Source organism: Euprymna scolopes, chromosome 8 (genome assembly GCF_053919585.1).
Source record: "Euprymna scolopes isolate OS-2025 chromosome 8, ASM5391958v1, whole genome shotgun sequence".
NCBI lineage: Eukaryota > Metazoa > Mollusca > Cephalopoda > Sepiida > Sepiolidae > Euprymna > Euprymna scolopes.
Window position 1 is genome coordinate 166,284,993 of NC_136489.1, and position 12,137 is coordinate 166,297,129.

The following is a 12,137-nucleotide window of genomic DNA, read 5'->3' on the forward strand; positions in this document are numbered from 1 at the left end:
TACATGTTTCCTATTACTTGGAAACCAGATTTGTAAAAATCCCATTTTTTTTTCACTCTGAGAATTTTCATTATATTTCTTTGACAAACGATTTATTTTCAATGAACTTCAGCACATGATTGTTACTGCTTTTTCCCCTTTTGTCTTATATTTGTTTTTCTTCATGTCAAATATTTTATATATCAATATTTTGCTAATTTCTTAAATTTTATTTCTTTAATTCTTAGTCCACCAATATAGTATAAGTTTCAATTGCATTGAACGCAATGTTTTGGATAGTAAACATCAGCATATTTCACTTTTCAAGCACTTTTTCATTTTATTTCAAAGACTATGTTTTATTTAATTTTGTTGACACTCATTTACCTCTCTGGGGTGCTACAAGGAACATGTAGATTGATATACCAAACATGAATTGGTGCTTTATAACAATAGGTATCTATAATTTTGCTTAATTCTCTAACCTAAACTTATCATTAACTAACCGTAAATTATGTTTTAGTTTTGTGTATATATTTTATATTGTGAAGAATAAACAAAAATTCATTTCACCACCACATTTGCACTGTTAGCATACACAAATATCACTGGTTACAATCATTGGTAGCTGTTTTTTAAAAACACCAAATAACATTCACGCTTTCCATTGGTTTTTCATGATAACAATTTAATATTGATAAATTATAATAAACATGTCCATTACTTTTCTCTTTTTATCAATAAATATACTTGGTTGATAATTAAAGAACACAATGTTTATTGTAATAAAACTTGTGATCTATAACATCGAATTGTATAAATTAAAGTTTCCTTTCTCAATTGAAACAAACAACATATCCCACACTAAAAATGAGGATTTTACTATTGCCTTTTAGATCATTTTTTAACAATGTTTCTCTTCTTACTTTCAGCATCAGAAAATATAATTTTCTACACGTGTTTCATGCATACCACACAAACGTATATGTGACCAACATTTTACCTCTGATATATTTTTCCAATTTCCTTTCACCATTGTCATTATCATTAGTACAATTTTCGTTTTGTCTTTAAAATGAAGCTGTCCATGTTTCTTAATTAGAAAGACGACGAAATGTGACGCTCTACATTTTTGCTTTGTTTTAACGGATATATCTCCTGTTTGGTTGATTGTTTGTGTGGGATCCAGGAAAAGAGAAAGAAATACCCCACTCCCGTAAGATAAAATTACTAGAGTTGTAAACCATGTTCAGTTTCAGAACAGTTTCCGATGTTAGTTGTTTCTACACAAGTCCTGGATGTTACTGGTCCTCAGTAGACAGTTCTTGATTTACTAGCCACAGAGCAAAAGATTCTTCCCGTGTTACTACAGAAAACGTTTTATTTTTATGGAGCAATTCAGGGTTCTGATTGGTTGGTAGGAGAACGTGAATTAACTTTATCTGTCAGTTCTTAGAAGCATCGTTTATAAATATAATCTCTCGATTGTGCGGGATCATACCCCATTACCAACCCCCAAATATTGCAACATATTTCTTATATGAACTCAGAATTATACTTCGACATTTTCGCAGTTGTTTTCCATTGGATTTGTTTTGTTGATTGTTGCATTCCTGAAAATAAAAGAAAAAAATATATAAGAAAAAGATCACCCTTTTTTGAACTGTTCATTTCATTTTGAAATTCGTATGAAGGACATCGCACAGAGACGGTCTCGTAAATCTCTTACATCATTAAGGCCCGTTTGAAGATGAATTAACCCTCCCCCGTCCAGTCAATTATCTTCCAAAGAAAATTAAAAAAAGACATACCAGCCTATACCCATATACCAAGCAAATGTTACAAGTAATTTCTCTATATATATTATTTCCATATATTCAAAATATTCAATATGCATCCTTTATTTATTTTAAATTATATATATATATATATATATATATATATATATATATATATATATAAGTAGATTGTAGTTTGCTTGAAGCATTGTTGAAGAAAATTATAAGGTAAAATTAAAAGCCAAGAACAATGCGAGATTTTTTTTATATAGAGTAAAATTAAATGAAAACACAAGAAATAAATTTCTTTTTTTTGTTGTTTGTTTTTTTCTTTTTCACACAAATTTTAACTCTAAACAACAGTAATTTTTTTCTGTTGTATTCAATGGTGATATAAATCTCATATATATATATATATATATATATATATATATGAATGGAAATGTATAAAAAATCTTATATAACACCATTGAATACAACAGAAAAAAAATACTGTTGTTTAGAGTTAAAATTAATGTGAAAAAGAAAAAACAAACAACAAAAAAAAAGAAATTTATTTCTTTTGTTTTCATTTAATTTTACTCAATATAAAAAAAAATCTCGCATTGTTCTTGGCTTTTAATTTTAACTTATATATATATATATATATATATACATATAAATATATATATATATATATATATATATATGATGGACTCTCTCACGTCGATTTCGACGTATGAGGTTCAGACAACCCATATTTCTAAAACTCATTTATGCTTTTGCCTCTGATGACTTTTTAGTCCAGCAAGGGACTTGCAAACAAGGCCACAAATAGAACATGAATGTGGATTTAATGCTGCAGATATTGGTTCGGCTGGTAGTCGTTTTGCTCTTACTCTGTTTTCTTTCAGTTGCCTTAAGCTTTCAGATTGAAAGCTAAGTGGTGAGTAAGCAATTTTTAGGGCTCCTTTTATCGCCCCCTCCCCGCCACAGGGAAAGCAGTGCTATCCCTAAATAGGGCTGCTTTGTCCCTGATGGAGGACACGAACAGCACAATTGCTCACAGGTTTGTGCTAGAACGGCCATCTACCATCAGCCGCAACTGTGCAGAGATCAGGCTGAGGACTTCCAGTAATATCCTTTACCTGTCCCCGTCGCTTTCACTCCATCGCCAGTGGACGTCTTGCAGGACAGTATGAGGGTTTCATAATGAAATTATGACAGGTCGTCCGAAACCCACACAAAGGACTTGATTTAAGTGGTGAAGGCTCGTGTAGGGCCATCAACACTTTTTGGAACTGCTGATTAACTTACTCGGTGCAAACCAATATATATATATATATATATATATATATATATGCATATATATATATATATATATATATATATATATATATATATATATATATATATATACCAGTTTTTCATATAAGTAGTCATGAAATATATTCCTTAAACAGCTACATCTACCCACCCCTTACAGCACATGATACAACTCCAAACGAATTTAGAGACATATTATTTAAAATTTAAAAAAAATAACACCGTCATTCTAGCCGTCTCACTTTGTAACCTGTGCCTACAAATCATGGAAGCCCTATTAATTCGCATAAAAAAAACAATCATCAATCAGACTTATTATGAAGGGAAGGAGAAGATTAAGTTCTTTCAACGATTTTAAATGATTTTTATCATTTTTTAAAAATAAAACGCAAATTTTAATGCATCATTCGCTAGAACGTTTCAATATTGCCCCGCTAAGTTGTATGGATGGACCACAAGTGAACAAATAACAACTATACATGCTGTTCAATAAAACATGTTTGTTTATATATATATATATATATATATATATATATATATATATATACGTAAATTGAATAAAATCATAACCTACATGAATAGAAATTCACTTATTTTGGCTTTAAGCTCTTACAGCTGTTTCGTGAAAGGATGGACAATTACCTCTCGTCCATAGAACTGTAAATCTTCCATCCAGTCACTCATCAGAGACGCTTACAACTATTCCCAACAAGTTTTTCAATCCGCCTGACCTCCATAGAAGGTAATCCGTGTATATATATATATATATATATATATATATATATATATATATATTTTTTTACAAAGGCGTCACCACATTATCAAGGCCCAGAGGCCACTCAAGGATAAGGGTTAAAGAGTGTACAGTAGAAATTGGTCAATATAGTAATCATTAGTAATGAAAATTTGGTAAATTTAATAACTTATATGGAACGGCTCATCAAGAACTTATTTACTTTAGACTTGAACACAACCATATTGTAGTCAGCCGGAAAGCAGGAAAACGGAAGACAATTCCACAGGCGTGCAGTTCTAAGAAAGAAGCTTTGTTCATGGAATCTACGTTTAGGTTTAGGCACATATAAAGAGTGGGGGAAATTATTGATAGGTTTTACAGCTAGACGAGTGTTTCTTGTGAAAGTTTGGCGAGGGGGGACCATAGATTGAAGCTCAGTTGAACACTTTCCATGAAAATAACGATACATCAGAGACAAACTCGCAACATCTCTTCTGTGAGATAGAGGTTGCAAGGAGGAGAAAAGGACATCTCCTACGAGGCTACGAAGTCTATTTTGAACTCTATCAAGGCAGGACAAGTCCTTTCTAGCAGCTCCTGCCAAGATGTGGCAACAGTATTCCATCCTTGGACGTACCTGGCTCTTATATAGGTAGAGAATAGCATCAGCAGTGAGATATCTACTGGATCGATAGAAAGATCCCACCATTTTTCCAGCGGCCTTGGCAACAGATTTGATATACGTGTTCCATTTAAGATCAGGAGTAATGGTCAAGCCCAGAAGCTTGTCAAAACTTGAAGCCTCCTGAAGACGAGAGCCATTCATTTCAATTGATGACAAATGTGAATTAGAATGTTGATGATGTAAAGAGAGAAGCTTGGTTTTAGATGCATTAAAAGTAACCAGCCACTCCTTTCCCCATTGTACTACGTGCTCAAGATCAGAGGAGAGAGAATTGGAGAGAACTTGGTCATTTACTGTCTTAGATGTGCTACCATAAATGGTAGTGTCGTCAGCATAAATGTCTACAAATGATGTAAGGATATGATTTGGAAGATCATTAATGTAGATCAGGAAAAGAGTTGGGCCCAGGATGGATCCCTGAGGGACACCGGCATTAATACTGTGAGCTTCTGATTTTTGCCCCTCAACTACTACTCTTATGAACCTATCAGAAAGAAATGATTTAATAATTGAGAAGACTTTTCCAGCTATACCATAGCTAGCGATCTTATGAAGTAAACCTTTATGCCATACCCTATCAAAGGCCTTAGATATGTCAAGAGCAATTGCCCTAGAAAGATTGCCACCGTCGAGAGAAAAACTTGTTGGGAATAGTTGTAAGCGTCTCTGATGAGTGACTGGATGGAAGATTTACAGTTCTATGGACGAGAGGTAATTGTCCATCCTTTCACGAAACAGCTGTAAGAGCTTAAAGCCAAAATAAGTGAATTTCTATTCATGTAGGTTATGATTTTATTCAATTTACGTATATATATATATATATATATATATATATATATATATATATATATATATATATATAAACAAACATGTTTTCCCACAGAACCCCGCAGCTCATAAGAGCCATGCCAGCCAATGAATCGGAAGTGGAAGACTTGAGTAGCATGGTTCTTTTGGGCCTCGGCTTTCTTTGGACTGTGAAAATAATTTCTAAAGTTCTCAAAATGCTATAACAAAAAATGGCTCGTTAGGTTAGCTCTGCTGGATAGCATCTTCCTTTCAAAGTTCAAAATACCTACTTGTGAGACATTGGATTGGGGTTCAGCTTGTTGGATGACTACGTACCTTGTCGAGAGGAAAAAGGGTCTATTCCACAGCTAGATTTCGTTGCGGTTTGCTTGATTTGTGTTGGTTAATAGAAATTCTTGTGTGCGGGGCGTTTGCTCAGTTGGTAGAGTGCTGATCTCGTATGTAGCAGGCTCGGTTTTAAATCCCGAGTGCGGATATGCCTGATTATGAGTCCAAATGAGGGCGAAACTCGAGATTTAGACTTCCTGTTCGTTGGCTGGCATGGGTCTTGTGGGCTGCAGTGTCCTTTGGGCTGTGGAAATAATTACATATAATCTCTCCCGTTCTGAAAATGATATATATAAATATATATATATATATATATGTATGTATGTATATATATAATAAGCTGAACGTCTGTGTGTGTGTGTGTCTTGTAACGAATAGGCTCCTATATGGTTGACTATTCTAAAAAACTGATTATATATAATGATAGAAGATGTATCGAGGATCAGGAATGGGTATGTTTGATCTGTCAGAACGGTGGTTCATAAAAATTGCGGGGTCTGCGTTCGCGCTTGGCCCCATAAGTATGGAAATAAAAATGAAAAAAAAACCTTTACAAGAGTTTCTGATATAGCTGTACATTACAATACTTTGATAAGTATGTTTCAAGCTCAATAGGGATGGTATAATAAAATTGTGGGGGTTGCGTTCGCGCCTGAACTCCATGAAAATATGACACAAAATTTAACAAAGACTGTTCATATCTATCTGCGTAAGTATACTTTGATAATTATGTGTCAGTTCGAAGAAATATAGTATAATAAAATTATGGGATGTTCGTTCGCGCCTGACTTCCATAGAAGGTAAATATGTCACAAAGTTTAATAGTTTTTTTTTAAAGAGTCAGGGTCCACAATAACACCTTAACTTTAATCTTAATTGACGTTAGCTTTTATTTATTTTTAGAGTTGAATCAAATTGTGTCGAATAAATTCGCCTCATAAATTTACGTTCTTATTAAAGTGAAAGCCAAAAAAATGTCAGACAATTCTCGACTCAAATTTTGCATAGCTGTGTTTTTTATATTCTCCACTTGCACGTGGCACTCTTTCGAAAATATATAAATAGATAATAATAAAAAATAAGAACGTTACTTGTTATCGTGTCAAAAGAAGGAAAAAATCCTGCTCACGTGATGACGTGTCTTTTTAAAAACATTTACATAACCTCTTTATATATATATGAAATAAAATGGAGGTGGAAGGACCTGGATACTCAACGTTTCGCCCGATCTATGCGGGCTTCTTCAATATATATATATATATATATATATATATATATATATATATATATATATATATCTGTTTAAGCTTTTTTGTCAGTGTACTAGAACGAATTCAGTTGATTACAACCCTTTCTGCGTGCTCTTTACATTACAATAGTACAACTCTGAATTTGACGGCACAATACTACACCGTTCAATACTGTAAAACTGAAGCGAAGCTGTTCTGCTGGAAAAGGGCGCCATTTTTTTCTTAATCATAGTTATATCGATTCTTTACTTTAAAAAAACTAAAGTAATTACGTGTTTACTTTTTTAATATCCCATTTTGTTGTTTCGGATTATTTTACTAAAGTAAGTAAAGCTTCAGTATTTTTCAAAACTGTTTTTGTTTCTTTGTTTTTCGATATTTCGTCGATATTATCTAGTAAGAGTGTTTAGCAGAAAAGCCAACAAACGACTACCCGAAAAATAAATATACAAGAAATAAATGTTACCATAGTCAATAAAAGTTCAGTTCATGGTCTTTTTTTTGTTTTGAAATAGTTTTTAATGCTCTTTACTTGAAATTATTTCAGCGAACCGAAATTAAAACGAAATTTGAGGCGATAACTACTTAAATGAATTTTGATATGAAGTACACATGCCATAATCGAATATTCCTCAAGTACAAAATAACGGAAAACATTATAATATGTTCATAAATATTCCTTACGTTGACGGAACACTCTTAAATTGTTAACACAGAATGCTCAGGTGCCCCTCCTTCAAATTGAAAACGGGGCTCTCAATTTCAAAGTCGCTGTTATTTTGATTTTTTTCAAATCGTTTCGTGAATTAAAAAAAATGCAAACTACTTAAAAATACAAACCAATGAACTTTTCTACCATAAAAGTAACTTTTATTGACTATGGTAACATTTATTTCTTGCATATTTATATTATTATATATATAGCATTTTCTCTTTGTAAGGAAACGTCATTTTGTTGGTCACTCTTGGCTACGAATGGAAACAAAGTTGATAAAAAATATATATTTTCGAAAAAATTTTATTTACTTTCATTATACTTTACTTAGGGGACATTTTTTGAGTATCAAAACCTATCTCTTTGCAACCTCCTCCTTTTTATAACCTATCATACTTTCATCAATCACAGTCCATTTTCAGTAGGCTGTTTTTGAACCCAGTCAACGACGGGTACATCTGCTAGTATATATATATAAAATTTATTTTTTTATATATTTATATTATTATATTATAACAGTTTCCTTCTATAAGGAAACCTCATTTTGTTGGTCACTCTTGGCTGCGAATAGAAACAAAGTTGATATAAAAATATATTTTCGCGAAAATTATTTTTACTTTCATCATAGTTTGCTTAGGCTAAACATTTTTAATCTCTTTACAATCCGCTCCTTTTCATAACCTATCATACTTTCATCAGACACAGTCCATTTTCTGTAGGCTATATTTGTACTTCTGCTAGTATATATATATATATATATATATATATATATATATATATATATGATATATAGGAGAGTATGTATTACTTGATTTGCAGAACAATAAAATGGCTTATCGAAACCTTCTTGCTGATGTTGATGATACAGAGACAGAAAGGCGTCGAATTAGTTATCATGCACTACCGGATTTGTAGGCCGATCAACTCTTTCATTCAGGAGAAGGAAATTAGCCTACACTTTGATTGAACATTAGATTCAATTTTAAGCACAGGAAAATGGCGTCCTTTGTGATCAATTGGGTCAGTCAATGGCTTCGTTTAGCACTTCTGATTCGTTTGGGTTTTTACAGGTGCATACTTTCGTGTAAGCGTTCAAAGAGATTGCAATCCATTTGTCATGTCACGACTATAGAGATTATTTCAGTTTACAATTCCTTGATATTATCTAATCTAATTTTTTTCATGGAAATCACGAGACAAGGCATGAAGCCAGTTGATGTAAGGAAGTGACAAAATTGAAAATGTTTATCGAAAATACAGTATAAGCCTATAACCCTCAGTCTTGAAATAACTAAAGCTGGAGTAAGGAGGTAGACAGTGAGCAAGACGTGTGTCCAACAATCTTACCGTTCTTAGAATAAAATATCGATTAGAATCTGAATCTGTATACAATGATATATAAAACAGTTATATCGACTGAAATCTGAATCTGTATACAATGATATATAAAACAGTTATATCGACTGAAATCTGAATCTGTATACAATGATATATAAAACAGTTATATCGACTGAAATCTGAATCTGTATACAATGATATATAAAACAGTTATATCGACTGAAATCTGAATCTGTATACATTAATATAAAAAACAGTTATTTCGATTAGAATCTGAAGTTGTATACAATAAGATATCAACACTGTTATTTGGTAGAAATGGTTACACCAATGATAAAAAGATCTAACATGCTGAAGCAACTGCGTAAGTGTACATATCAGACAATTATCTGTATATTAATAGGATATCGTTAATGTTAATTATTTTACATCTGAGTGAGTGTTATTTAATTGTTATGGACCTCCATTTGTTGTAATAAATACTTTTTAAAAAATTTTGGTTTCGGTTTCGATTATAACTGATGGCACTCAAGTCATCTTTTTTTATATAATTTTACCGATAATTCTTAATACGTTGGAGTTATGGTTTCAATTATAGCTGATCGCTCTCCAGTAATCTATTTTTTTGATAAATAATTTTATTAAGAATGCTTCATAAGTTTTGGTTTCGGTTTCGATTATATCTGCAGGAACTCAAGTTATATATACATATATTGACTTAAAATTGTAAAAATAAAAATAAAACCCTGAATCAAGATGTTTCTATATATCAATAGGATATAATGAGCAAGAAAGGAGTCGCAGAATCTTACGTTCTTAGAATACAATATCGACTGGAAATGGGAGCTGTATTCAATGACATATCAAAACGGTCAGCCGGTAGAAACCGTTAAACCAATGAGTCAAAACTGCTTAAGCAACAGAAGCAGGGAACAGATTAAAAAATTATTTATATATTAATAGGATAACGTGCGTGTTATTTATTTTGTGTCTCACGCTTACATCCGAGTATATGTCACGCTTACATCCGAGTGATTGTCACGCTTACATCCAGGTGACTGTCACGCTTACATGCGAGTGATTGTCACGCTTACATCCGAGTGATTGTCACGCTTACATCCGAGTGATTGTCACGCTTAAATCTGAGTGACTGTCACGCTCACACCCGAGTGATTGTCACGCTTACACCCGAGTGATTGTAACCCTTACATCCGAGTGACTGTCACGCTTACATCAGAGTGAATGTCACGCTTACACCCGAGTGACTGTCACGATTACATCAGAATGATTGTCACGCTTACATCCGAGTGATTGTCACGCTTACATCCGAGTGACTGTCACGCTTACATCCGAATGATTGTCACGCTTACATCCTAGTGGCTGTCACGCTTACATCCGACTGACTGTCACGCTTACATGCGAGTGATTGTCACGCTTACATCCGAGTGATTGTCACGCTTACATCCGAGTGATTGTCACGCTTACATCCGAGTGACTGTCACGCTTACACCCTAGTGGTTGTCACGCTAACACCCGAGTGATTGTCACGCTTACATCCGAGTGACTGTCACGCTTACATCCGAGTGATTGTCACGCTTACATCCGAGTTATTGTCACGCTTACATCCGAGTGACTGTCACGCTTACATCCGAGTGACTGCCACGCTTACATCCGAGTGATTGTAACGCTTACATCCGAGTGATTGTCACGCTTACATCCGAGTAATTGTCACGCTTACATCCGAGTGACTGTCACGCTTACATCAGAGTAGTTGTCACGCTTACATCCGAGTGACTGTCACGCTTACACCCGAGTGACTGTCAGGCTTACATCCGAGTGATTGTCACGCTTACATCCGAGTGATTGTCACGCTTACATCCGAGTGACTGTCACGCTTACACCCGAGTTATTCTCACGTTTACATCCGAGTGATTGTCACGCTTACATCCGAGTTATTGTCACGTTTACATCCGACTGATTGTCACGCTTACATGCGAGGTATTGTCACGCTTACATCCGAGTGATTGTCACGCTTACATCCGAGTTATTGTCACGCTTACATCCGAGTTATTGTTACGCTTACATCCGGGTGATTGTCACGCTTACATGCGAGTGATTTTCACGCTTACATCCGAGTGAGTGTCACGCTTACACCCGAGTGATTTTCACGCTTACATCTGAGTGACTTAATTGTTATGGACTTCTATTTCTTGTAATAAATAGGGATGTGACAACAGCATATTCTTTTCATTGTTTAGACTCTTTATTATCTTATATTTTTTATATAGACGGATGTGGTTCTCGGTTATTTGAGTGTGTATTTCTGTGTCGCGCATATAATTGAGAGCCAAAAGTATAAAAAGAATATTCGAATATCACAGCCCTGCTAATAAATAATTTTACCAATAATTCTTCATACGTTTTGGTTTCATTTTGTTTATAGCTGATAGCATTTAATTATTTTATATTTTTATAAATGATTTTATCAAAAATTCTTCATAAATTTGGATTTCGGTTTTGATTATAGCGGATGACACTCCAGTAATATTTTTTTATAAATAATTTTATCAAGAATTTTTCATAAGTTTAAAATTCGGTTTCGATTATAGCTGACGATACTCAAGTTAAATATAGTACATATTTTTTCATAAGTCTTGGTTTCGGTTTCGATTCAAATTGATATATACATATATACTTTTTTTTATTTTTGAAGTCTCAACTTTATAATATATAAAAGTCAATAGAACATTAATTTTATATATAGGAAATATGTAACATTTTTATATATAGGAAATATGTAAGATTTAAAATATTATATTTAAGCATACTTTACGACTGGGCTACGCCGGGCGCCCCTGCCAGCTTAGATAAATAGTTTAGCATACTACAATAAAGACGACTAAGAGTAGCAGCAGTTCGTCTGTGAGAGACAAATAGCAGTAAATAGATAAAGGGTAGAGGTAAAACTATAAAATAGGTGTATTTATTTTTATGACCCTATTTAACACATATTTGTATTAAAACAGTGCAATTTGAAACATAGACTTTTGTCATTTATTTGTTATTTACAATTTGTCTGTTAAATAAACAAAAACATGGATTTGTCATTTATTCACTATATTGCTCTGTAATTATATTGAGCTTCTTAAATAAGGAGTTGTATATATTATGAGAAAATATATTTATATAGAAATATATATTTATATACACCCAT